At 37.4% G+C, this 25,125-nt stretch overlaps 1 protein-coding gene across 3 annotated transcripts in view; it reads left to right on the top strand.

The window, feature by feature from the left end:
- The window catches only part of LOC131678253 (uncharacterized), a 307,356-nt gene that overhangs the window by 56,929 nt on the left and 225,302 nt on the right, over positions 1-25,125 (top strand). Inside the window, exon 2 of one of the 3 annotated variants that reach the window (XM_058958265.1) lies at positions 19,958-19,996. The exons of the other annotated variants lie outside the window; for them this stretch is intronic. The gene's annotated coding sequence lies outside the window, so the exon portion shown is untranslated. The remainder of the gene's footprint in view (positions 1-19,957; positions 19,997-25,125) is intronic. 3 annotated transcript variants of the gene reach the window in all.

The raw sequence follows: 25,125 nt of genomic DNA, 5'->3' as shown, positions 1-25,125 counted from the left end.
TCTGGTTCAGAGGATAATCAACTGCCCTATACTACGCCATTCGTCGTACGTTCGAGTTTCACCCAAGAATATAGGTATATCATAATACTAGCCCTGCAATGGTCCTGTACACTAAGAACAGACTGCGAAGTCTGTCGAACTGGAAGGTCAAGCTCCGCTACGGAATGTAGCATCAAAACGCGTTGCTTTTGTTCTGTATTCCATTGTATAAATTATATGAATTGTACTACAGCTTTGTTGGTGGTGAGGAAGCAACCGAAACCAAGTTGGTTCATACTACGAGGACTTCGAAATGTACAACGCGTTTCTTTAGAGTAATGACTACGGCTGGTGAAATCACAGCTAATTAGTTCAGACAGCTTCGGCTATCAAATAGAGTCTTGGAAAGCATTGAACCGAAAACACATGCGCATTCATTATATGTGTACACTGGAATGTTTTATATTGGAACAGCTACTACGCCACGTGTTGCAGTGATCCGTGTTATTATTTCTGCAAAGCGCGAAGTATTTCTATATTTAACAAACAAGAGGAATGGCAATTTTTAAACTAGTCAGTCCGGAATGAGCTGCCAAACTGTTATTTTTTCTATGTACGAAGCGTAGAAGTACACATAGGCTGCAAACATCGTCGGAGTTGTCTGAGGCAATTTAATGTGATTACCATGCATTTTTTACCGAATCAATAGTTAGAGCCTGATTGGGTATCGACAAGGTTGTATTTGTTTTTCATTCAAGCCAGTAGATTGTTCTAAGCATCTTGGATGATTTGCTTTCAAAAATTGACTCATTCTAATTCTGGTCGTTTCACAACCGCTGGTTCATCGTTCTTATGCTTTCTTAGGACAAACGCCATTTTGGGGTACACTGAGTTAGATATTCCTATCGGTTTTTTACGCGTTGTTCCCTATTTTCACCCAGCTCCTTACTATGATATCAAACAGAATACTATTTATACTATCAGTGAGAGAAAATTGAAAACTCATTAAGATGCTGAAATATTTCATTGATAACAAAATAATCAATGAATTTGATGTCTTGCAAAAGAAATAATAACAGACATTTTTTTCTAAAAACTGCAAGGCGCAGTAAAATGAGATCAATATAAGATGTCATATCTGAAAAAGTTTAAACCGATATCAAAATAAAATTTCAATATGGTGCTGACCACAAAATCTGATGCCTAGAGCTTCCATCACAGGAATTTAATTCCCGGGAAATCCGTAATTTTCACATTTTTCGGGATTCCCGAAGTCAAATTTATGTCAATATCTGTCAGATTTATGTCTGGTTTGTCAGTTTTATGTCAATATCTTCTTAGTGCATGTGTGTATACAATCCATCTCCCACCGTTCAGCAGAATATTTAGATAAACAATTTGTCTTCTGCTATTTGTACATATATCTATTACATCCATGGATATAAACATTTTTTGCTCTGGAGACGGAAGGTGATAGCTCTACCGTACATTCACCGACCCATTACAAGAATGCCGACGAACAATAGGTATTGGTCGCACTCATCGATTATGGCTGCAGCGGATTAGTTGCCTGGTCTAGAGCATGCCCAAAAATGTTTGGTCATTTTATCGAATGTATATTTCGACCAATGTGTAGTATGGACTTCCTTTCTCACCGTACAGTTTGTACAGTGTACTGCGACCATCAAGCACTCCGGTACAGCATCGGGAACAGAACATAGTTTGCATCACATGGGAGGCAAATAAACGAGCGAAGGTCAAAAACGTCGATCTTCGACAAGGACGTGTTCATCCGAGATCAGGGCATTCTCTTGAAACTAAGTGCGGAGGAGTTGATGGCAGCACTAACAAGGGCGTGCGATGCGACCATGTCGAGGAAAGAAAAGCCGAGAAACGGTAACCTCCCAGCAAACTGGTTAAATACGAAGATTTCCGATCTACATGTATGTTACTTCCGAGCTTGGAGAAGAAGTCAGAGGGCACGCACAGACACCGAAAGAGGAGAATGAAAACTTGGTATGTGGAGCAACAAGAGCCACACTCAACAATCCAATCTAGCTAAGAAAGGAATTCTCCCTTGTGGAACTTTGCCACAAATCCAACGCTAATCCTCAGGGAGATGCCTAGAGAGTTTCCATAGCGATAAAAGGCTCAGCTGAATCAAATTAAAGATGCACGGAGAAGATGAAGGTTATAATAGAAGGGTTGTTCTCGCAGCATAAACCAACGATCTGGCTGGTGTTGCTACCGAAGCTGCGTATCCTCCTGTAGATTTTACAGGCCGTGTAAGCCAATTTGTCAGTTAGATTTGGTCGGAAAACTTTTAGAGAGAATAACCCTTAACAGGATTACCAAGCACACGGCGAGATTGGACGGCTTGTCTAACATGGAGTTCGGCTTCCGGAAAGGCAGGGCTACAGTGTTGATCACCTTAAACGTGAAGAATGCTTTCAACAGCTTGCAAGCAGTTGCCCATTTGCTGCAAAGCATGATGGTTTCTGTGTACCTCTACATGAATTTTAAGAATGACAATTACGGTGGACATTCCTCAGAGCTTTTTCCTCGACCCAACGCTATTGAACGCGATGTGCGATGGACTATAGAAACTTCGTCTTTCTCAGACGTGTGCAGATTTTCGGTTTTGCAGATGATATGGCGATCCAAGCAATCAGGGAATCACTAAATCACTGGATGCGGGAGAAAAATCCGGCGATAGCCCATCATGAAACAGAGGTGATGTTGATTAGCAACCGAAAGGCAATGAAACAGGTGAAATCACAGTCGGTGGTTATATCATCGTTTCGAAGCGTTAGGTTAAGCTATTGGTCGTGATAATCGACGCCCGAGAGAATTTTAATAACGGGTGTTTAATAACAAATGAGAATGGTTCATCAATACCTTTCTGTAATTAAACTAAAGAGCGCAATTTTTTTTCTCTTCAAGAGAATTGCTCTCGGGAATCCCTAGAAATGGGTGGCATGTTTTTTTGCGCTCGGGTGCTGTCAGTTCAATCGAAGATGGCGTCGCGACAGCAAGCGGAGCGAGAGTGATGTACGGTTTTATGAAACGCATTGTCACCGTGGAAAAAAGTTGACGGTAGACCACTTTCGAGACGAAAACGTACCCGTGAGTACAGTTTATCGGATCCTGGCATCCCTGAGCGTGGAGCGGAAGGCCGGTAGCGGCCGTCCGGCGAAGATAATGACGAAGAAGAAGAAGAAGAAGAAGAAGAAAGCGTTGAAGAAGCTTTTCGACAACAAGAACGGAACGATTTTGCGTGACGTCGGCCGAAAATAGCACTGCTCCCATACCTTGATTCATCGAACCCTCAAGATTGAGGACATCATCTATCGAAAGAAGACTCGGTCCCCCAAGTACATGGACGAGCAGATAGCGATCGTAAAATCGCAGTGCCGGTGAATGACGAAGAACTACTGCGGAACGACGAAAGTTACTTTCCGCTCTCGAAGACCCACATTCCAGGAAATGACAGCTACTATTCCAGCGACAAGTCGGCCACATCCCCTGAAGTAAAATATAAGTTTACGCATGAATTTTGTAAAAAAGTTATGCTGTACATCGCCATATCGGAGACGGATTTCAAAACCGTGGTTCTAGCCGCGGTCTGGCCATCAATCAACAAGTGTACCAGCAGGAATGTCTTGAGAAAATTTTTCTGCCGTTCTTGAAAGAGCATCATGCGGATGGGAAGCACGTCTTCTGGCCGGACAGGGTGTCTTTCCATTACGCCAAGAAGACGCTGGAGTATCTTGAGTAGAAAAAGTTACCGTACGTACCGAAAGAAAGGAACCCGACCAACTTGCCCCAGTGCCGTCCTATTGAGCATTTTTTCGGCTCCCTCAGTTCCCTAATGTACAAAAAAATTGGCGGGCCAATGATACGAAGCAGTTGACCACCAGGATATGGAATTGTATTCGGAAGATTGACGTCAGTGCCGTCCAGCGCTCTTGTGAGAGCATCGCGACTAAGTTGCGTCGTGCGGCCGACCAGGACCCCTTCTCCAATATTCATTGACATTTTTTTTGAAGAATAAACTTTATGTTTTAAATAAAATACTGAATTCGTGGAAATTTTTTGTTTGTTTTTTAACTACATGACCGAAATTTTTTTGAAACGACCTCTCTATCCTGAGTGCACAGACGTTCAAGAGGTTGCGGAGCACGTAATTTTTGGCTGCCCACGGTTCAGCTCAATGCTATCAGCGGGGCAGACATCAGTCCAGATAACATCTTCCACAGACTGTATCGAGATGAAATGTCGGGTCTGCAGCGAGAAGGACGTAACGATCGTGCAAGTGGATGAATTAAATAATGAATAATCGGCCTGTGGAGTAGACCAGATCCATGCCGTGGACTACCTCGATTTGTTCGCGTCGATGCACTGGAAGCGGCTTGTTAAGGCTCCAGTATACTGGACGCCCCGCTTTACCCAGTTTACACCGGATTTACCTCCTCAACCTACCGGGGAGCTCGTAAACAGGTTAATTCCACTACCGAGGACTAAATCAAGTAGCTCGCATGAAGGACAGCGGTGGGTCGTCGGGGTGCCGGCGAACCGGGAGCGTCAAACCGACCTCGATACCCGATTAGATCGCGACCAAACTGGCTCGCACAGCGGATATCGGTATGAGGAGAAATTCCGCCGCGGATGAACTCTCAGTTGGAATTGGAAACAGAATGAAATGATTTTCATGTACCGTAAACCGGGGTGACATTGATCACTTTTCGAAGCAATCATTACATATTTCTAGACGCAACACATTTTTTCAAGTTTAATATTTTTAAACCATGTACTGATGTATGTAGAAAAAGATTGGATGGTTTTATCTAAAATTGTCCGCTTACAGCTATTTTTCCAAAAATGATTTCAAGTTGAAGTCCGTTTTCGTATTCCGGGGTGACTTTGATAACCTGCATGTTCATCCACATTAAGTTATCGTTGTCAATGTTTTCATTGAAATGTTTGTTTAAACTGATTCTGGAAAGATATTGATTGTTAAATAGATGTTAATTGGTACTATACAAAGTATTTCAATGTACTGTAAAATTCGAGTAACAAAAATTCGTATAATTCGTGTCCAACTAGAATAAAAGATTCTGAAAACCTTTAAAACTGCTCAAATTGTTTTATTTCAGTGCTTTGTCGACGTACAAAAAGTTTCATCCGTTTTATCACGTTGGAATATTGAACAATAAAAAAATGTTGCGAATTTTAGCTTAAAATAATTTGAAATAATTGCCAACTAGTTTTACAAAAAATGTATTTAACCCTTTCATGCCCAACTTTTTTTCTAGTGCATGTAGGGTTTCAAAACTATTTTTCTTTGAAAACGGTGAGATCAAGATACACAAAAAGTCTTTTTTCATAAAGATAGGTGCTTCCCTTGAAGTGCAATAAGCTACTCAATTTTTACCTTCCTATACTCAATACAATTCTCTCAGAATATTTACAATAGTTCAATTGCATGGAAAACGTAGCCAAAGACAGACTAAATTGATAAGTTTTATCAGTTTTCAAAAATATTGCACCATAACGAAGATATATGAAAAAATCATTTTCCGTTGTCAACGTAAACTGTTCCTGGCAGCACTGCTCGATCGGAATCCAATCTGACTAATTGCAATAACTTCAGTTCTAAGGCTGATCCTTGTTACTGTTAATGCTCAAATGAAAGGCAATAGTTACAGTTATTAGCTTCACTTGGTTTTGCGAGCAAATCTTGCCTCAATGAAAAGTTATAGCTGTTTAAAAACGTTGTTGTCCACAAACAACATGAGCCTAAATGGGTTAAAATAAGCAAACTCTTAAAACTAAAGTTGGTACATCCCAATCTAAAGGAAAATAAAAACTCGCTTGTAATTTATTTTTTTTTGCTCAAATCTGAGATTTATTTGTTTTATAAAAAATAGACACTTTACGAAGCTTCGTAAAAATAAGGTAAAGTCAAATTTCGGTTTTTTGTAGTTTTTGTACCCAAAAACCGAACAATATACTCAAACAGTATAACAAATCAGTATTTTATAAGTTTAGAGTAAAAATCAGTTCAAATTAAAATGATTCGATAGATTATTCTGGTTTAATATGCGATCTAGGAAAAAAGTTTCGAGTGATCAAAGTCACCCCGCTGATCAAAGTCACCCCAGTTTACGGTACCAAGCAAGCAAATCTGCAAGAATTACATTTCTGTTTCTTTGCATTATCATCAAGCAGGGTAATCTAAACGGTTTTTATGCTTTACCAAAAGCCCAATTATACCTAAAAAGTACTATTTAAAGTTCAATTAAAGTTCTTAGCAATTTTTCAAACTGGTTGAGTTTTAATGGAGCTTGGAAGTTGCTTAAACCGCTCTTAACGTTATGGGACATAATTTTTCAAAAATATTTGTAATGGCCTAATGCGGATTTTAATGTTATAGAAATGGCAATATAGCAGTGCTAACCGGAAAAAAATGTTCCTAAAATCGTTAATAAAGTGCAATGACTTCAAAAAATCATGTATTTTATAATTATGATCAAATTCATTTAAAAAACGCCTACATTACGCTTTTGTTAGTGAATATATTTGTTTTATGAATTTCAGTCCCGATTTTTGTCATGTCAATACTAAATCGATTTTCTGTATGTGAGCTAGTTCACAACTATAGGAACATTATTCATAAAACCAAAGATATACTCGTGATCTTATTCACTTTAGGGACATTATTCAGAGTCCGACTATACGACGTGAATTGATTCATAATTGAACATAATCTGGTTATCGTGGTTGTAAAATAGTTCACAAAGTCAAGACATATTTTCTCGTGAGCTGTTTCACAAAACCCGGAACGTTATTCATGAATCTTTTCAACATTCGTGAACTAGTTAATGATTATTCAAGATTCAAATAGTTCTCAATATCATGAAATATCATTCATGTATAAATGAACTGATTCATGATTCCTTACGAGTTAGTCATGACATACCATTCGTGATCGTGAAATAGTTCACAAAACCATGAAATCAAATCATATTCAAGGAAACATGAACTGGTTCACGATTCCTAGTATAATAGTCATGTCTGGCCATACGTGCTCTTGAAAGAGTTCACTAAATTATAAAATATTGTTCATGAATCATAGTACATGATTCACGATCTATCTTTTGTATTTGTGATATTTAGAAGATATCCCTAATAATTTTCAATGTCATGCCATAGTTATGAAACTTTCAACATTAACTATTTCACAATATTTGGGTTTTCTCGTGAGCTTTGTCTAGTAATACGCGTGAGCAACAGGTATAAGAAAACTATTGGGACCTCTAACATCGTATTTATTTATTTGATAAGATTTATTGTGATGTCCGGACAGAAAACGAAAACTGCACCGAGCAAAAAAAATTATAGAGCCACAAATCGTGTTCATATCTTGTGATATAGTTAACAAAACAAGCTATCGCGAATCAGTTACACTTTTATGATCTAGTTCATATTGTCACGTTACTCTGAGTAAAAAATGCTAAGGTTATTAATCTCAAGAATGAAAAATCACGATAAAGTGTATATAAATTACGAAAACGTGACTAAGATTCTAAAATCATGAACATAAATCACACTGCTCTGCAAGAAAAATCCGATTCAAAACTCGTGAAAAAAGTATCCCGGTAACTTGATGAGAAATTACGAAAATCGCGACTAAGCTCCTGTAATCATAAACATCGTTTAGCTGTCGGCTCTTTAAGTTGGTACAGTTACTATAAACCAGTGTATCTCCAAATCATGTACACTCAAGTTTTTTTTTACGCGGTTTTTTTTTGCGCGGTATTTTTTTACGCGGTTTTTTTTTACGCGGATTTTGAAATTTACACGGTTTTCATTTACGCGGATTTTGAAATTTACGCGGTTTTCATTTACGCGGATTTTGAAATTTACGCGGTTTTCATTCACGCGGTTTTTGAAATTTACGCGGTTTTCATTTACGCGGATTTTGGAATTTACGCGGTACCCATCAATGAGGTTCCCTTCATCGCGGATTCTTAAATTTAAGTGGTCTTCATTTACGCGGATTTTGAAATTTACGCGGTTTTCATTTACGCGGATTTTGAAATTTACGCGGTTTTCATTTACGCGGATTTTGAAATTTACGCGGTTTTCATTTACGCGGATTTTGAAATTTACGCGGTTTTCATTTACGCGGATTTTGAAATTTACGAGGTTTTCATTTACGCGGTTTTCATTTACGCGGCTCGTATCCCCCGCGTAAAAAAAAACCTGAGTGTATAAGAATCATAACAAAAACTAAACTTGTCCAGTGAACAACCTCAATAACCCAACCATACATTGAATGTAACGCTCTGTGTATTTTTCGGCGATAACTAGTTTTTTGAAAACACGAATAGTTTCATGAATACGAGGTTTATTGTTCATAATTTCAGAACCTTGGTCACGATTTTCGTAAATCATTTAGATCAAGAGATCATGATTTGTTGTTCATGAATTTATGAACGTATTTTTTTCCGTGTAGGTGGATTAAATGGGTTTTAATATATATATACCAAATCCCTTTTGTTACACAGAACAAAATCATTTTTTTCTGAGAACCCTTCTACTGTTCTCCATGTCAATTTATTACATTTATATTTATTGAAATGCTCTGGGTGAACTTGAGCTAAAAAAAATACTTACAATTATAGTATTTTCCACATTTATAGCTAAATTATTATTGTTCTAGTGTATGTAAATGAAGAGGCAAGCTTATCTTGACATTAACATTGAAAAAATAAACCATAAACATTATTCGAAACTTCGAAATTACCTATCGCAGTTACCACCAACGACCTTCCATAAATTATGATGATTTGCGACTTGGGTACCATCACTCCATCCGTGTACTCAATTTTTCCCATCACCGATGATGCAGGCGGTACGATTGCGGTGGTATTTTTTTAACCGTTCCAAGCCATTTTAGTTTCAAAACACATTATCGCCCACAACCTTCGCGCGGTTGGGTGAAGAGGGTATAATTGCCGATGACACAGATGGGTACTCTTTCAGCTATAAGAATGCCGTTGGAACGGATTGCAAAATATTTATCAAGTATCAAGCCGCAGCACGAGCAATGCCATCGAGCTATTTAATATAAGGCTGTTTAATATGTATGAGTGATATTTCCCAAATTCACGAATATTTCATGTAAATTAGACACGTCTCTAGCAAAACAGGATATCCCCGAGGTGGATACGGCACGCTTCTTCCATATCGCCTTCTATCTAAAGCAAACAGGAACAACGGACAATGTACCATATTCAGCCCTAAGTCCAAGTATAACCGCTCATTTCATAGGATTTGACACTCTCGGCTATAGTGTCGAGAAAGTAAGGACCAACCACCCTGGGTTCCGGGTCGTGGCATGGTCGGTCGGACCGTGATAAAAAATCAACCCAAAAATAAGTTCACCCCATGATGGGGAGCGGGATTTCGCAGCTTGCCGTCGTAGTTTGGGAAAAAGCTCCGAAACATATAAACGACCTTGACAGAAGAATCGATTTTTGTTTACCATCTCGTTCACCCTTCAGACTTTTTCCTTTGATTCTCGAAGGAGGCATTCCTTTCTCGTTTCATGTTTTCTGGTTTTTGGGTGCTACCATTACGTCTGCTCAGTGCGCTTGTCTTGAGGGCATGTTTCGTTCATTCACTACTCCTGCTGGTACTGCTGCTGCTGCTGCTGCTACTACTGGCAACGAAGTATAATAAGAAATGACATAAAATGGGTATAACTGCTCCGGACGATAAAGTGTATTTCAACTTTTACTTTTTACATGGGTTGTGACGTCGCATAGTGTATAGTTACATGGTATACATATATGTATGAATTTATGGAGTGTGGCGATTTCTGTTGGATTTGGAGGGATTAATTTAGATACGAACCGTCCCGTATTGTACAATCGTGTATCGCACCTTTCACGTTAACCCATTCATGCCCATGTTGTTCGTAAACAACAACGTCCTTGAACAGCTATAACTTCTGATTTAGGCAAGATATGCCGACAAAAATAAGTAAGGCTTATAACTGGGACTACTACTTTTCTTTTGAGCAATAACAGTTATAAGTATTATCAGTAGAACTGAAATTATTGTAATTAGTTTAATTGGATTCTGCTGGGGCAGTGCTGCCAGGAACAGTTTTATCCAACGGCAAAAAATAAAACTTTAGTGTATCAGTGTAAGTTGTGCATAAAAGGGGTCAATTAGGCTATCACCCATGTTTTATATTCGTTAGAGTGTGATGAAATGTCGAAATACCTGGGAGTTTTATGTTGTTTTTATAAATCAAAGAACAAAACGCGTCAATGTAAAAGTGCAATTTTATTGTACCAACTTGTCTGTTGGTTATTAATCCTGTTAAGACAGATGTCTTCCGTTTAATTCCACTATAGAAATAATAATGAAACACTGTTGCTTTTCACTATCAATCAGATACTAGTATTTCAACTATTACGTACAGTCTTCATGAGTGTTAAATATCAGTCTAAAAAAATTGCTATAGGTAACAAGATGCGTGGCCGTTTTTTGTGTTCGGGCAGAGTTTGAAAAGCCATGAATATTCGTTTCCATGATCTCCATTGAGTAAGGGCGAAGGGGACTGTTTTCAAATTTCTAAACTCTCAGCTAAATCCAACTTCCAGGGATTGGAAATTTGTGTTCAATTTATATATCTTCGGTAGTTAGGTCGTGTTTTTTGAAAAAGGCGCGTTCCGCTACCTTGGATTTGAAGTGAAGTGGTACATCTTTATCCGATTCCCTGGAAGCTTTAGTAATTTCTGCGATGTGTTCCTTAAATCGGATTTCTAATGTTCTCTTGGTTTGCTCAATATAAACTGTATCGCAATGAGAACATTGTATTTTGTATATCCCAGATTTGCTTAGAGTGTCGATTGAATCTTTTATGGATCCTAGTATTGATTTTAGTTGGTAATTTGTACTACTGAAAAAAAAATCCATACCAAACATTTTTAATTTTGTTCTGAGTGGATATGCCATATTTTTGTTGAAATCTACAGCTATCCTTTTCAAATTTTCAGTTTTTGGAGTTTAGGTTGTGAGAGCTTGTTCGTTAAACATCTTGTTTTTTTGTGAATTATTGATTGGATAATTTGCTCTGGATACCCATTGAGCTTGCCTATTTTGAAAGCAAATTCTGTTTCTTTAATTTTTGCTTTTTCCTCTAAAGGTAAACTAAGCATTCTATGAACCATATGGTAAAAAGCGGTAATTTTATGCTGGTAAGAATGATTTGAAGTATTCGGTATAATTCTTTCAGTATTCGTAGGTTTCCTATATATTTCGAAAGTCAAGGACCCTACCTCTCTCTTTACCAGGACATCCAGAAAGGCCAATTTGTTATCCTTATCTTCCTCATGTGTATGGGTGTTGTTAATGACTTTCAACATTTCGGGTAATTTTTTTTCGTTTGATGATACAGAAGATATCATCAACGTATCTCCAGCAGCGTTCTGGTAACATACCTTTTTCTTTCAGACATTACTCTAGATTTTCCAAGAATATTTCATTATGAAAAGGAGAGAGCGCGTTACCCATTAGAGCACTATTAGTTTGTTTATAAAGACACCCCGCAGTGTGAAATAATATTCTTCCATGCAAAGGCGTGCAAGTTTCATATAAGCTCTTACTTTGCTTTTCCATAGATTATTACCGTTTTGTTGAAGTAACCAATCCTCAAGAAGGTTAATTGAATCTTTTACGGGGTTACTTGTGCAGAGCCGTAGCGTGCGGTTGGTCAGGGGCGTGCTAAAAACTTGATCTGCTTTTTAAAATAAGTGAGGTTAAGTCATGAAATTAGTCAGGATAGGAGTATCATTCCCAGGTACACACAAAAATATTGTTTGAAAATCGAACTGAAAAAGAAAGCCAAAGCAGACAGCAAAAAGACGCATAACTCAGACTCTACCAAAGACGTCAGAAGACTGCGCTACGGTCCTGTTAGTTCAGAATAAACAACAAACAAGAGAATGGCTTCAAATTCCAACAAAAATAGCGAAAAATATTTTTTCGCTCGTATTCTCAGTTTCATATGAACAAGGGGAACGGAAATGTGGTAATGGCCAGTAAAGCAGCCTGCCTTTTTAAAGTTGTAGCAAAGATCGTAGAGTAAGCTAGATCAACTATCATCGATAAGATAACCCGTACCATGAAAATGGAAGTCTCCTCGATACCGGGAGGAGTTCCGTATTATCACAAAGTTGCCGGTTCCCAACCTATCTGGTTGAAATGTCATGGTTTTTGGTGTTCCTGGAAGCATTGGAAACTCTTTGTGTCATCTGAATTGACCAGTTACTGTTTGCTTCGGATTTTTCGCAGTTTTTTCTTGCTGCTTTATTTAGCCGTCTTTCAAAAGAGCGAAAAAAATTGTTACGAAGATTCATTTGCTTGTAATTAGTGCAATACTGCATGCATGACGCGCGGGACCAACAAACAACTCCAGACGATGCTTGTCTAAGAAGACGCAAAGCAGTCTCGCCAAAAGTTCACCCGAGACTAGTTCAAAGTTACGGTACGATTGGCACTCAAAATCGTCGTTCACTGGAACAAGGGATCATTGAAACAGACAATCCCGTCCTGCAGTAGATCCACACATGCCAAGCTCGAATCGATAACTACACCATCGATCTCAACTTTGTGAGATACGTAAACGTAAACGCGTTAGTTCCTCATGAAAGACTTGTCGCAATTTGTTTTTTTTAGCCAAAATATCACAATTCTGATCTTATCTAGGCGAACTTTCGAGATATCTGGCACAACTGAATATTTCTGCGACTTGCGGAATATTACAATACTTTGCGGATTATCTTTGATCCGACAGAAGATCGGATACGGTCGAACCCAGTTCAATATGTTTGATTTTAAATATAAGCTCAGATCTTTGGCGACGAATCTTGTTCGGCATCCATTTTAGGATCATTTGGGTCAATTCAGTAGTACACTTGATATACGGTAGAGTGCCAATATTCATGGCCTTCCTGAAATTTCAAATCGGACACACCTCAAAAGTATTGGTACCTCGAAAAAGTCCTTTTGCAAAATTTGAGCGCTATCGAAAAACAATATCATGAAGCGTCGAGAACTGGTGTAATTTTGAAAAAATGTCTTTGTAGTACAAGAAATATTTTTGAATTGAGATGGGACTTGAGTTTGGAAATGCAGTTTTTTTGTCTGTCAAAAGTTTTAGAAATCAATGAATTATCAAAATCTGATGTCAATTCGAAATAAATAAGTTTTTTGATTTTTATTTGAAGTTTGAAAATTAAAAGTACCAGAGAGGCAACTTTTGTCAGTACAATTTTTTATGAGAAGATACAATATCCGTTGTTTCATAAAGTTCTATGACATTTAGCAGCCTTTTCAAACCCCAGTATCAACTCAAATCCAGAATTTTCCAAGTTTCATAAAGGTTATCTTAAAACAAAATTCAGGATGGCAGTAGATCTCGACGCTTCATTACATCCTAAAAAATCGGATTCAATTTTTGAATATTTTAAGGGTCCTTTTGTATTTCTTCACGGGGGAAAATTTATGCACTTTGGCCGTTTTGCGCAACCCCTCAACCGCGTTCGATTGAGCTAAACGGTTTTTTTGTTGATGTGCGTCTGGTTACTAAATTCGATGATCACCTATTTTCCATACATGCCATTGGAACTCTAATATACAGCCGTCTGAATAGATGCTCCCTTCGTCGCCTTTAAAACCCTAGCGTCATTTGATTCCTTGAATATACAGTAAAAGATTTGTGGCTGGAATTTCCATGTAATGAACGATAGTCAAACATGAATTATTTAGGGAGAAGGTGGGCCATTTCCATGTACACAAATTATTATTTGAAAGTCTAACTGAAAAATAAAGCCAAAGTAAACACCAAAGGCGCGTAAAACTGAGAGTCCACCAAGGACGCCAGTGTACCAAGCTACGGCTCTGCACTTGGGAATAAGGCGGTTGCATCGAAAGAGACCATTTGAAACTAGCCAAAGAGTATCAAGAAAATTTCAATTTATATTTGGCATATCCACTCAGAACAAAGTTAAAAAAGTTTGGTATGGATCTTGTTTTCAGTAGTAAAAATTACCAACTAAAATCAATACTAGGGTCCACAAAAGATCCAACAGACACTGTAAGCCAACTGGGATATACAAAATACAATGTTCTCATTGCGATAAAATTTATAATGGGCAAACCAAGAGAACATTAGAAATCCGGTTTAAGGAACACATCACAGAAATTACTAAAGCTTCTGGGGAATCGGATAAAGATGTACTACTTCACTTCAAATCTAAGGTAGCGGTTACTGTTTTTGTTTTACTTTTGTTATTTGATCGGTATCATACTACCCCTGAAAAGTTTAGAATCGCTTCAATAAATAGGGTTACTGTGCCCTAATTCATCTTATATCCTGTATTCATCCCACCCATTTGAATACATTAGTTAGAGCAGTGTCTGTTATCTCTATTCAACGCATTAGATCAAATGGTAGGATGCATAAGGGTGCATTGTACTCGAATTTTGACTTCGCTCAAACGCGAGTATTTTAAATTTTTCAAGCCAGATTTTTTTTATGTTACTGCTTCTTAAGAAAGAAACAAGCATGCTAATACCTATTAAAGCGCAATCCAATCACTGTAAGCCGAGTTACAATCAAAATAGTGTGACATCCTGACTAATGAGATGAATAAAGGTCCGTCCACCCTATGTATTGCAACACCCATACTGAGAATTGCAACACCTCGAAAAGTTCATCATTCATCACCTTAAATTCAGGATATCTCAAAATCCTGCTCATCTGCAAAGCTACACTATTCAACAAAATTGACGGAAAAACAAAATGGCGCCCATGGTAACGTTCTGTCTAAGCTTAGTAAAAGCGGATAAAAAAATTGACGTAATCTCAAATTGTGGGGTCGATTGTTTAGCACTTTTACCAATTTAAGGCATCATTAAAATAGTGAATACAAAGAATTTGTAGATTTTATAGGTCATTCCTCCAGTGAAAAGGGTGAGATTTAACGCAGCTCTGAAAAATCATGTTTTGAGATGAATGCGTTTAAAGTTATGAGAACACTTTCGATGAATTATTCGTGGTTGAACGTCAGTATTTTGTAACAATTACATGAAATTATGGGATTCGGACATCGCTGATTACGAATCTGAAGTCGATATTCGAAATGGTCGATCCAATATGGCCCACTAAAATAAGTGGTATTTTATCTAAAACCGAGTTTTTTTATTTATAAACACAAGTTTGAGTTAGTCAAATCTAAGTTGTATTAAAATCAATAAAATAAAAATGTCCAATATGGCGGACTAAAATGTGACTTTATCAATTTTTACCAAAATTTTTCGTTTTTTCACCATTTTCTATGGATCAAGCCGCGATATACGTTCTCGAGACCTATACAGTGGAACACGAATCATTCTGGGAACGTGCTTAATGCCATGAAAGGTTTCTACCTGAGGCGCGGGTCTCGAGCCGAGAGCATCCTATGGCGGCTAGGACGCCGCTTCGAACAATTGCCTGTATAAACTTTTTTGATGCGCGGATCGAAAACCCGTTTAACATAATATAGTAGACACTTATACCTTTCGAAAAATGCAAAGAAAAAAAATCAAATTTTGGAAAATTTTGAATGAGAACATTCCCATAATAATAAAAATACCGTGTGGATCTTGGAACTCTGTCATTACGGGAAGCTAGTATGTATGAGTTAAAATTTCTCAATCGGGCTACCACCCAAATTAGATGAAATCGCTATTTCTATAGAACGTTCAATTTTTGGTAGTATTTGGCATTGCAAAGCCAAATGCTGATGGGCATGGCGAATTTTTGACATAGGACTACGTCTTTGTTTTCGATATGGGGGTGCACTCTGCAAATTCTACAAAAATGGTATGTAACGAAAAGTGGTCCAATTTTAAACGCATATAATTCAGCCATCTCACGATAAATTTTCAATTTTTTTTGCCCAAATCGCCCCGAAATACTTCTAAGAATATATTCCAATAGATAAACCCAAAGATTTTTGATATCATAGCATTAAAAAATTAAATAATATACAACCTTGTTAAAATATCGCGCATTAACACACAGAAGATAGCGCTTCCCAAGCCCCGCACGACGGATTGGTGTACCTAGCGCGCAACGCTTCTATGAATGACGTCATCATCGACTATTTAAAGAACGGACTTGGCCAGACACGCTCAGTTCTCTGTTGAACGGCTGGCGAAGCAGATCACTGCGCTGTGTTTTTTACAGTCAGTGTAGCTGAGCTAGAAGTCCGTTACACTGGCTGTGGAGGGACGCTACCCTGTGTCGTCCAACAGGCGACCGCTCCAACTGCTTCCTAAATGCCGCTGTAATGTTGCCAGTAAATTTTTGGTTTAACTAGCACATGTATTTGCTATTTGCGCTTGAAATTAAATAATGTAGTGGTAGTAAAAAGCTTCCCATTTTGGTTTAAACGCAAGGATAGTTTTTAAAACAGGATTTGATTAATTAGTTTAGCTCATCTAAGCAATTTTATCAAGTCTGTAATTTAAAAGGAATTTTACGGAACTTGGTGAATTTGGCCCCACTTGCAACTGGTATAATCAACCTGCACAAAGTGTTGCATAACGCAGGGCTGGTTTTTGGAACAAAATGTGTTATCATTCAGCCCTTCGCTATGCAAAATCACGATATAATGACAGATGGGCTAAGCGCGGCCGTTCCTTTCAATCGGGAAAGGCCGCGTGGAATTTTGGTGAAATGCGCTAATAGTGTCGTGGTGGTACTAGTTGTCTCTTTCGCTCTACCCATCATCATCAGCGTTGACTCATTTTGCATTGCACGCTTGGGTTCAATGTTTGGGGCTAAAGTGTTGGTAAATAGGGGAACTGGCGGTAAAATGAACACGTTAAGCAAAGTCATTATTTTTTAACTAATAACCTTATGTTTCTTGTTAGACATGTTTTGTACATATCTGGTAAAAATACTTCGTCATAAACACATTTTTTCAAACATGATTCTTGATATCTAAACATGTCCAAAAATGAGACATGTTTATAGCGAGTGGGTAAAATGAACATGTGGCGGTGGTAAAATGAACAGCTTCTGGTGACCTGCAAAATGTCCTGTATGTATGCAATGCGCAGCGTTGGAAAGCATTTTCCGATCATTGCTAATATCCCAACAAATCATGAGCTTTGCATACACACAGGGCATTTTCCAGGCAAAAAGAATTGTCACGGAAGAATTGAATTTTCATGACGTAATATTAACCATTTTACAATCCTGTGGCATCGAGAACTCAAAATAACAATAAAGCAGTGAAAACCAAGATATACCCAAGACAGTAGATCACAATCGAGCAGATACAAACAAAGATGAAATATACATGTATAATATCACTTGTAATGTAGAACATACAGAAATGTAGAAAAACAATGGAAATGAAGAGAATTTTAATTCGAAAATTCTGTGGCATCGAAACACATCTACAAACTTGGGGTTATCCATGGGTGTTTGAACTTTTAGGATCTGTTTGAGAGCAACTAGAAAGCTTGTTCTATACATGAGATGTGATTATATTGTCTAAAATCTGATTTTTCTTCGCCGGTCCGGGTGTTTTTTCCCACACACTAAGTACTAAGAAAATAAATATTTTACATTAAGTAGTATAGTCCTACGTCTACAGTTCGTGCAACCCCATAGGGCTGCCCCTTGTAGTTTTTTACCATTATATTGACATTTGAAGTTTTTAGCCCGTTTATTTTTAAAAAATTACTACGAGTGACCTAGTCCGTACCTCTTCTTTCCCATCACGATCATCCGCGCCTCTTTTTTGATCGAAAATACCACATATACCACTTTTAGTACCCAACAGCATGTTATCGAAAAAAATAGGCCTGCCATTTGTAACTAGGTTATTCCACGTCGAACGTCGCCGCGCACGGATTTCGAACAACGGATTGAAGGCGTAAACAGCTTGCATTCCGGCGCCTTCTCCTGACCAACATATCAGTTGCAGGTTTTCTAGCATTATCAAAGGATAGTGAATGGAAGCGCGACAGACAAGCGTGGTAAACTTTTATTCAGCTTACAACTTTGAATTCAATGTGATGACATATACATATTTATACATCAATCGAATGCAAATAATGCAGGCTACAATTTATGGATTTTTTTTTTGAAATTCATTGGAAATATGTTACGGTGTTAAATTATAATATTTTGGCTGCATGAGTAAAAATTTTTAATAATCAGCCTGAGGGTCAAGAGTGCCTTAAAACCTGAAGTGTTACTAGGCTAGGTCACCCGTAGTAATTTTTTTAAAAGGCTAAAAACTTCAAATGTTATGGTCAAAAAAAATTGCCTGTGAAACCCATCTGGATTTGGTTTTGAAATGCCAAATACTTTCAAAAATTTAATCTTCCATCGAAATTGTGATTTCACCTAATTTTGGTGGCCCGTAGGAGAAACTTTGTGTCCATGGTATTCTAGAACGGCATTGTACAGGAATCTAAAACTGATATTCTATTGTTTTTGAATCCTATGCGGTATAGCTAGGTATATGTTCATTATTCCTTCGGAAGTAATAAACCCTGACTGGTTCGCGTTGAGCTTGTATTGTTTTGTCGTTTTCCATTTCCCCTGTCTGTGCCGTTTCCCTTTTCCTCTTCTTTCCCATCACGAAGATGATTAGACCCAGGCAAGGCACAACTCTCCAAATTGCATGGGAATGCCGTTTGGGCTAATTATTTCTGATTCTGATAGATAATACATTAGGCAACTTTGTTCATTAGACTGTTTGTGTACCAACGCATTTCCACGGTTCGATATGGGAGGCCAACGGAGACAGCTCGTTTGGGGGTCTCCCGCACGAGTATGGTAAATCATGTGTTCCTTAAGGCACAGCGCGGAAGTTTCGTTCGTGTTCGGTGGAATTATATTAAAATGGAAGCAAGTCTTTGATTATTGATTAGAACTGCGAATGAAATGCCACAATGGTTTATTGGCCAATGGGTTTGTGCGACAGGTTTGTTTCCCATGCTGTTGATCGTAAAGCGTTGACCCTGTTGTCACCATATTTCTAGTGACACTCACCCTATTTTAGTGCTATCGTATCGGGTGCAATCGGAACTTGATGTTTTCGTATCGCTCAAACAACCGACATCCTTCAATTGGGTCAAAATAATCCAACTACCTTATATTTATTACACTAAAACTTACATACGTCCATGGTGTCATTGTGTCTCACATGGAACGATTTTCAACGTAACTAGGCAAACAGTACGGCATGATTTGATTAGAATGCGGGAAAGGGAAATTGCAACTATCAACACCGGTGTTCAGATTGGAATCCAATCATACTTAAATTTATGATGTTTTTGATGGTATATTATGCAGTAGCAATTTCATTCATAATATCACAATGTAGGTTTATGCAATGAACATTGATGCTCAGGGCATCCAATGCAAAAATAATGTTCTGCTGTTCATGAACCCTGAAATGCGAAGCAATCGAAGAGGATTAGCCAAGCGGCTTCTTCGGCCTTTAGTTAACCGCTCCTATACCTTTGCTGATCACGTCTCAGATTGCAGGAACCAACAGCCGGCACCGGGTATTAAATACTGCAACTGAGTTTACTAGTGTGGTGAGGTTTCAAATACCACATCACCAGACGGTAACTTAACAAAATTACTTGGAAATAATGCGTACACGAAATGAAATGTGAAGAACAGACTTGCTGGAGGCTAATTTGAGGTGAGGTATCGACTTTCTGAGAAGCCCCCCGCACACCTTATTGAAGTGAAGGAACTCATCTTGTTACATTCAATAAGAAGCTTATCATCAGAGTTGAGATTACACCGAATCCTATTTTAATTGACTCATATAATTTATCGTATTAATTTTCTTTTCTTCATTTTCACTTACAGGTAAATATCGCAAACCTACGACAATCCTATGTGGGCTTGGTAAGTGCTCTATGTATATTTATTCTTGCTTTCAGGGAAACAAAGAACGCGTGCGACAAAATATTATTCACACGTTACTTGCTACAAAAGTTAGCAAATATCGAAAAAATATTTGAAGTGTTTTTATTAAACCAAAAAAATATTTGAAGTGTTTTTATTAAACCAAAAATATACCACAGACAAACAGACATAACACGCAAAATTACTCATGTTGGATTCAGTTAGGAGGGTTTCCACGATCGTCCGAAAATCTCCAAAATCGTGACCATCTTATACATATTCCGATGAAGCTTTACAGGTTTCACCGTCATGGAAGGCATTTTCCACAGTCAATAAGACTTTTTAATCAACCACTATTTTTTTTAGAAGGGCATAGACTTTTCTACGTGCATTAATTTCAAAATTTGTTTGTTCGGTCACTCTATTTTACACAGCAAAACTATCGGAGAATGAGTTACAGGGAATGAATACTTCTTCATGAAAAAAATATACCTGAAAAAAATGTTGGGTAATTTTCACAAAAACAAAAAAATGTATCAAGGGGAGTGGGCGTAGCGTATTGGTAAATCGATTGCCTTGTACGCAGCGCACCTGGGTTCGAGTCCCGACCCCGCACATAGGGTTAGAAATTTTTCCTAAGAGATTTTTCTAACCCGAAGAGGCGAATGACCTTAAGGTTAAAACCTCTATAATTGAAATAAAAAAAAATGTATCAAGAATTTAAATTGCAAAAGAACCCATTTTTTAATTTTTTTATATTTTTTCAACTAAAACCACGGTGTCTCTGGTAGAAAATATTTTTACAAAAATATCAGTATCGCTAAACTACTCACCAATCCAAAGCTCAGATGCTCCTCTTTCATCTGAGCTTAACTTTGAAATATTCTAACGGGGGGTTTAGAACATTAATTTTTTTAGCATTTTGACGATCAATTTTTTAGTTATTTTTTCAATTTGTAGCTCAAAACAGATATCTATCTTTTAGGAGGTTTAATCAGTGAACATACACTGTCAGAGGAACAGACTTGTAACGTTAATGAAAACCTTCGAAGACACCATGTAGCCAGTTTCGCGTTGGTAATTAGGTATCTTGAAAATTCCAAATAAAAAGGTTTCTTTCAATTTATTTTTCTTAAGCAGCAGGATGTTATCTGTTTTTAGGGATTGTGTATTTGTTCAAAGTAGCAATTCTATTATAGGAAATATGGTAAAGTTTAAATTTGAAAGTGTACTTTATCAAGTATTTCGATTTGATTAATCGACGAAACAAAAGATTGAAATACCTCAAATAATGGCAAAATGATCTAAAAAATCTGAAATTATTGTATCATTTTTACATAAGAAATGGACCAGAAAAGAATCCCGAGCAAAAAACTCTAATAGCATAAAATATAAACGATTTTGAAGAATTTAAAAAGTTATTATAACAGGTTTATAACCCTATGTTGGCCCAAAAACTCATCTGTTTAAGTCTTTTCACAACTCGATAGTTCTCTGAATTTAAATATTAAGCAATACGTACATACACATAACATAACATAATTGAATTCAACGAACATAATATAAATACATCGCGAACTAAAATTTTTTTTCTGATTCCAATTATTCATAAAGTTTAAAAAAGATAGTTTCCGAGATCCACGTACAAATGAGTATTAATAGTATCCGTATTATATAAACATAGACATTTATTGATCTAAAATAAAAAAGTTTTAGACCACTACAAAGAACAATTCAAAACCTGTCTCGTTTAAAAGACAAGCAAGTTTCCGGATAGTGAGTATTGTCCTACCAGAGACAAAATATATACCGAGTAAAAATATTATTCAAATTTAAAAAGTCAATTACGCAAAATTGGCTAAATGTCGGTTATTAGTGTCTTCAGAGATATTTATTAACATAACAAGTTCTGATACTGAATGTCTAAAGATTCATCCCCCTAAAAGTGAGATATCTTCTGAGAGCTATTCATTGAAACGCTGGCTTCAAAAATAATCAACAAAATGTTAAAAAAATATTGTTCTAGACCCCCCGATAGAACATTTCAAATTTAGTCTCAGATGAAAGAGGAGCATCTAAGCTTTCAATTAGTGAGTACTTCAGCGATACTGATTTTTTGTATAAATATTGTTATACCAGAGACACCGTGAAATCCAAAGAGAAAAGAAACATTTTGAAGCTGATTGCATGATGGAGAAATTATCGGTAAAAAAGTTTTTCTAACAATAACTTTATACATGTTTTTAAATGTCATACGAATTGGCATATAAAACTGTAATTTTATTACAGAATATAATGTTAAGTATCATTTTAAATCAAAATACATTTAACAAAAATCTTCCAAAATGTGACAGTTTTCGAGATATTTGGCATTTTGCTCCAACAAAACCAATCAAGTGGGGTAATTATGACCGTTTTTAAAAGGTATTCGCGTTACCCCATCATAAAATGTCAACAATCTCATGTTTATCGTTTTAAAGAGGTAAAGAAAATTTTGTATTTGTATTTGGATTATGGAGAAGCCTTCAATAAAAAAGTTTTTCTATCAACAACATTTGACACACTTTTATAATTCATACTATTTGCAGTCAAAAATACAATTTTCTTTTCGAATATGATTCTAAACGCCATTATAAATTACTAGTAATATATTATTACAATGTTTCAAATGCGAGTTCCCCCTCCCCTAGGGTTTGACGGTGTTGCAAACATCATCAAGCAGATTGCCGGGAACTCTAGTTATGAAGGGGGATCTAGTTACACATCTTCTAGCATCTGAATCGCACATTGAAAATTGCGCATCAGATTCACGGTACGCGCGATCATTCAGGAGCACACGCAAATATGCGAATAGCTACACGGTTATAAAATCGGATTTATGCACGCAAAGTTACATACACGCTAGCACACGCATGTTAACATACAACACTCAAGCCCTTCGCGATCATCCACGCACACCTGTGCCCGCGATCTCGCAAACAGAATAACGCCCCGATGACTAAATAAATGTTTCAGCACTTTTTTTTCTACTAGCGAGGCCTTAAATTGAGCACTTTTTTGGAAATAAATTGTAAAGCATCTACTAAATGGATTTAGAAACTTTTGTATTTTATATTTTGAAGATACATGTTTTGACTTTTCAATTTTACTTTTGAAGACGAAAAGAAAAATCTCTCACGACCTTGAAACTTTATTGATGTCATTGATGTTGAAACCGCATGGGTCCCGCTTAAGTAAAGTTGTGGCAGATTGGGTAAGCTGTAATCAGAAAACCCATATTTTTTTATAATCATGGTCACGTTGGCTATGTTTAGACGAGAGGGTTTTCTTTTATTTTATAATTTGTAAAAGTTATGTAACGTTTTGTGAAAATTTTCAATATTTACGTTATTTTTTGGCCTTTTAGGGGCCATAAAAATAAAACAATTTGATTTTAGTACCTTACTAGTTAATCTACTATATCGGGGTCGTAGAGCTCACCACCTCAGAATTTGTGCATATGTTTTGGCGCTAAGGAACAGATTCCACTATTCAGAGACTCATTGATGTTTTGGGTGTAAGCTCCTAAGCATCTTTCTTATAAATCATTAGATGATAGACTTTCGTAGATCCTGACATGTTCGAAAGGTTCTAAAGTTCCTTTTACTTCAGCCTGACGCTACTTGCACCAACTGTCCTCGCCGAGTGAACACTTTGAGTGTTGGGGACTTTCGTTCAATGACGAGCAGTGTTCGAGGGAAGCCCAGATTGCATTTCGCATATGTCCTACAGAGTTTGAGTTTGAGTTTCTTCGATGAAATTTTGTTAGCTCGCCGATTAATTTCTCCGTCAACTTTCCCTTTCCTTTCCCGTCGATACCTTTGTTTTCTTTCTTCAGTTTTCGTAATCTTGTTCCCATACGCTTCTCAACATGCCCGACGCATTCTTTCTTCCGTACGATAATATCGGCCCAAAAAAAAACAAGAAGCCATTCACAGACGCTCACATATGCACAAACCGTCAAGAATGGACCGGTGAATTCTTTAAACAATGATTTTTCCATATACAAGCGCCATCGTGGTGCGCCGCGCTTATAGTATCTCAGAAACGGCCGGAAATGGGTACCTTTCGATCCCCAGAAACATGCCATATAATTTTCACCAAATCCTTTCTGTGGCGTATTCTCAAATACATATATATATTGAAATTAAACAAAGAAAAAAATCGATTTTTTGAAACCGCGAGAGTAGAAGACCCCCTTAAATCTACAAACGCTGTCTCAAGAGTGAGCCTACAAACGTCCGTGTTCGCACGATCATGAATTGATTACGTCCGGAAGTCCCTACTCTCGGCCCTAGCAGGCCTCATATCCACTTGACAACACGTTCTATGATGACATGACCGGGCACTAGTGATATGGAAGAACTCACTCTCTTCTAGTATCTGAATCGTACACTGGAAATTAAGTATCCGATTCACGGTTCGCGCACGATCGTCCAAGAATACACGCGAATATGCGTATGGCCACACGGTTATAAAATCGAATTTATACACTCAAAGTTACATACACGCTAGCATACGCCACATACAAACGCTTACGTGATCAAACATGTTAACGTACAAGCACTCTAGCCCTTAGCGATGATACACGAAATCGTGAAATCCCTACGTCCGCACATATCTGCATTATACAATGAATATAATATTCAGAATCACTGCACACTGCAACTGGCCTTAATCAGCGTTTTGGTGGGTGACATTTCCCGTCTCGTCAGCAAATGTTGTGAGTGATTCTGGCGGTGAGCCCTTCCGAGACCCTAGCTCTACAGCTACAGCAGGACAACTCTCGAAAAAAAGCCCCCCTTTCTCTTCGTAGAGAAACGTTTACTTTTTCAGAAGTCATCTCCCTCTTAAAAGTTTATAAACGGCTCCTCAACCGTTTTAGGATGATTCAACTTTATGTTTAATCATCATCAACATCCATTATAAAGTATCTTAGCATTTCTAATGATGAATCCATTTTTTATTTTTACCCAAGTGTAAGGCCAAGTTTTGTTTTTGAAATTAAATATTGACTTCCATCCGAAAGTTTGTCAAATTCATCTTAAGATAAGATCTTTACAAAATCGGAAGTTTCGATTAAATTGTAT

This window comes from Topomyia yanbarensis, chromosome 2, assembly GCF_030247195.1.
Source record: "Topomyia yanbarensis strain Yona2022 chromosome 2, ASM3024719v1, whole genome shotgun sequence".
Taxonomy (NCBI): Eukaryota; Metazoa; Arthropoda; class Insecta; order Diptera; family Culicidae; genus Topomyia; species Topomyia yanbarensis.
Note: the sequence above shows the minus strand (reverse complement) of the source record. Positions and strands in the feature narration are given on the sequence as shown.